Raw genomic sequence first — 4,353 nt, 5'->3', positions numbered from 1 at the left:
AAGTAACAATTGTAGCATCCCGAATCCAAAAATGTATTAAAAAAACTCAAATCCAGATCAGACGGGGTTTATTTTGGGTTGTCAGGGATTTAATAACATAGGAGAGCCCTAAATTTACAATCACTGATGATAAATGATCCCCAGCCATCTATGCTTCTCGGCCTAAGATGCCGAGAAAGCATTTGATCGTGTTGATTGGCAATTTCTTGAGCATACTCTAATTGAGATGGGTTTTGGTGAAACTTTTGTAAGTTGGTTTAGGTAATTTTACAGAAATCCTAAGTCAGAGTAATGGGTATTGTTCAGAGTTTAATATTGAGCGTGTTGTATGGCTGGGGGGGCCTGGCTGCCTTTTTGTTTCTGTCTTTTGTCCTGTCTTTTGTTTTTCCTTCCAGGTGGCTTGCATTTGGGACTGAGTGGCTGTATAGCTGAGTTTATCAGGACCTCACCCTGATCACCTGAGGCTGATCACCTGCGGCTCGTCAGGACTCACAGCTGTGGTGCATCTACATGGATTGGAACATGGTGGCATTAAGACTGGAGTACACAGTGTGTATTTGCCAGAGACTCGACCTTGTGACCAGACGGGTGAGATCGTCGTCTCAAGAGCCATCTCATCATCAGTGGATGCAGAGAACGTCCAGGTTTGATGCATGGTCTGTGAAAGAGGAGGGGGTGAGGTCTCACGCTCGTCAGCACACTTCCTGAGGTACGTTAGATTTGGTGACTAACATTTATACAGTCAGTAAATGTGGTGTCCCTCACACCTTATTATATTGAGCTGTATGTTGGTCGTTTAAATCAGCTTCCACTGCAGTGGAGTTTTGTGAACAGGGTGTTCTATGCCTGCAGGGTGGGAAGCTGATTTGCAATTAAGCCAGGAAGTGTTTGCTGTTTGTACACCTTGAGTGGTCTCTCTGTGTGTTAGTGTGGACTCACATAATGATTTCTTCTTTCACAGACTCGGTTTGTCGCGGCCACCTGGGGGGTGTCGGCGGGGTCCTTGGGTCCGAACTGGTTCTGGCTCCGGACCGTTAGCGCTGCTGGGAGCGCACCGCAATCCACCACGCAGACCGTGCACTTTTATATTTTTCACATCACTGTTATGTTTATTAAACTCTGTTATTCCTTTGTACCGTGCTCTGCTTATTTCATACTGGGTCTTTCAAACGCTGGTTGGTTCTCTGGGCTGCGTCCGACTCATAACAGAGCGGGGAGTTCGCCAGGGTGATTCGTTGTCCCCCATTTTATTCAAACTGTACATTGAGCCTCTGGCGGAGGCCATACGTCAGGACAATCAGATCCAAGGAATTGGGGATGGAGGCGGGACAACCCATAAAATTGGCCTTTTTGCGGATGATATTTTGTTATTCATCAAACATCCTCTTACTTCAGTCCCCAGACTAATGGAATGTCTAAAGGAATATGGTGATATTTCCGGATATAAAATAAACCAAAATAAGTCAGAAGCAATTATGGTTTCAGGACAAAGGCCAAGCCAACTCGATGAGACTTTTCACTGGCCAGAGCATGGATTGAAGTACTTGGGGACTAACCTTACACCCAAACCAGCACAACTGTTTGATGCTAACTATAACAAATTGATAAAGGGAATTAGAAATGATCTGTCTTGATGGGAGGTCCTACCCTTATCTTTATATGGTAGAGTGGAAACCCTAAGAATGAATCTGCTTCCTCGTCTTTTGTTCTTATTTCAATCTCTGCCAGTAAAAGTTCCGGCCTCAACATTTACCATGTTGAATAAGTTAATCTCCCAATTTCTTTGGCAACAAAAAAGAGCAAGAATTAAACTTAAGACACTCCAGGTACCTAAAAATAGGGGCTGTTTAGCTTTACCCAACTATCAGCTATTGTGACTTGGATTGGAGGAGATAAGTAAAATGGACCCAAATTGAACAAGGTGAAACTAAAGGTGTACAATTACATTCTCTTCCCTTTATAGATATCAGATGTGTCAATAAAATTAAAATTGGAAATGAATGGACCAACACACATTAAAAATATGGACAGAAGTTAAAAGGGTGCTCAAAGATACGGGGTCGGTTTCCAGAGCTATGCCTATTGTGGGGAATATAGACTTCTCACCTTCCACGTGGGACCAGGGCTTTAAGAGATGGGCTACTAAAGGTCTTAGAATTCTAGGTCAGTTATTCGAGGGAACTAACTTAAAATCCTTCGCACAACTTCAAGAACAGTTTGATCTCCCCGCAAAGGATTTATACAGGTATCTTCAAATTAGGCATTATATCACCAATCATAGGGAATGTGAAAGAATTAATAAAAATCCAAACATTATAGAACAGTATTTGTTGGGAAAATGAATGCACGGACCTACGTTAGACGCCAACTCCTCCAACTTCCACAAACTCAGCTACAAGCTGCAAGTATAAGTCACAACTGCAAAGACTTCAGTTACAATGAATGTGCGTACGGCACAAAACGGCTGAGTAGTTTTACCTCTGTGGTAAGCTGATAACTCGGCAGAGTTATGGTGTCTCTCCCAGGCTTTTATGGTGTGGATGATGATGATGAAAAACAGCTGACAGCCTAACGGTGCGCACCTGGTGGTGCCAAAAAAGGCCAACAGGCCAGTGCGCCATCTTCAGGGCAAAAAGGTGCCAAAAAAGCAGACGCCATCTGGTGGTGGGCCAGCAGTACCTCATCTTCGGCGACCCACACAACAGGACCCCCCCCCTCAACGGGCGCCTCCTGGCGCCCGACCCGGCTTGTCGGGGTGCTCCTTGTAGAAATCCACCAGGAGCGTGGGATCCAGAATGAAGCTGCTCTTCTGGGCCATACCCCTGCCAGTCTACCAGTTATTGGTACCCCCGACCCCTCCGACGTATGTCTAGGAGTTTTGTGACTGTCCAAGCCGGTTCTCCGTCGATGATGCGGGCAGGAGGCGGCGCCGGTCCGGGGGTGCAGAGGTCCGATGTGTGGTGTGGCTTGATCCGGGACACATGAAATACTGGGTGAATTCGTAGTGAAGTGGGGAGTTGTAGTTTCACGGCAGCGGGGCTGATCACCTTGAGTATTTGAACGGTCCAATGTAACGGTCGGTCAGTTTTGGAGAATCTGTTTGTAGAGGGATGTTCTTGGTGGACAGCCAAACCTCCTGTCCGGGCTGATAAGCTGGGGCCGGGGCTCGTCGGCGGTCCGCCTGGTCCTTAGCCCGTGTCCAGGCCTTCAGGAGAGTAGAGCAGGCCTTCTTCCACACCCGACAGCATCTCCTGAGGTGGGCCTGGACCGAGGGCACCTCGACCTCTCCCTCGACAGCTGGAAACAATGGGGGCTGGTACCCCAAACAGACCTCGAATGGGAGAGGCCAGTAGATGATGAGATTTGACTGTTGTGAGCATACTCGATCCAGGCCAGATGTTGACTTGAAGCCATCAGGTGCGCAAGGTGACACCGTAAAGCTTGTTCCAAATCTTGGTTGGCCCGCTCTGCCTGACTGTTCGTTGTGGGTGGTACCCGGACGACAGGCTCACCGTGGCCCCCAGCTCTTACAGAAGCTCCTCCAGACCTGCGAGGAGAACTGAGGACCACGGTCTGACACTATGTCTGTCGGGATACCATGCAGATGCACGATGTGGTAGACCAGGAGGTCTGCAGTCTCCTGGGCAAGTCGGGAGCTTCGGGAGGGCCACGAAGTGGGCCGCCTTGGAGAACTGGTCCACTATTGTCATGATGACTGTCTTACCCTGGGACGCAGGGAGACCCGTGATGAAGTCCAAACCGATGTGGGACCAGGGACGACGAGGCATAGGCAACTGCTGAAGGAACCCCTTCTCTGGCTGATGGGAAGCCTTGCCCCTAGCGCAGGTGGTGCATGCCCGGATGTAGTCCCTGGTGTCGGCTTTGACTGACGGCCACCAGAAACCGCTGGCCGGACCACCGCCACGGTCCTTCGCACCCCGGATGGCAGGAGAGCTTGGAACCATGACAGAAGTCCAACATGGCAGTCCAAGCATCTGGTGGCATGTACAGTCTGTTGGGTGGTCCACCTGCCGGGATCCGGGTGTTGCGTCAGGGCCTCCCTAACAACTCCCTCCACGTCCCACGTGAGGGTTGCGACGATAGTGGATTCCGGTATGATGGTGTCCGTATGGGTCCAACAGCCTTGCACTTAACTTCCTCTTCATGCACCCAGGACAGGGCGTCAGGACCGGATGTTTTGGTCCCGGGGTGGTAGGTGATCTTGAAGTTAAAGCATCCAAAAAAAACAGTGACCACCGGGCTTGCCTGGGGTTCAGACGCTTAGCGGTCTGGATATATTCAAGGTTCTGGTGGTCAGTGAGAACCACAAATGGGACCACAGCTCCCTCCAAC

The sequence above is a fragment of the Thalassophryne amazonica genome, chromosome 3 (assembly GCF_902500255.1).
Source record: "Thalassophryne amazonica chromosome 3, fThaAma1.1, whole genome shotgun sequence".
NCBI lineage: Eukaryota > Metazoa > Chordata > Actinopteri > Batrachoidiformes > Batrachoididae > Thalassophryne > Thalassophryne amazonica.
The sequence above is the reverse complement of the archived record's forward strand: the minus strand, read 5'-3'. Positions refer to the sequence as shown.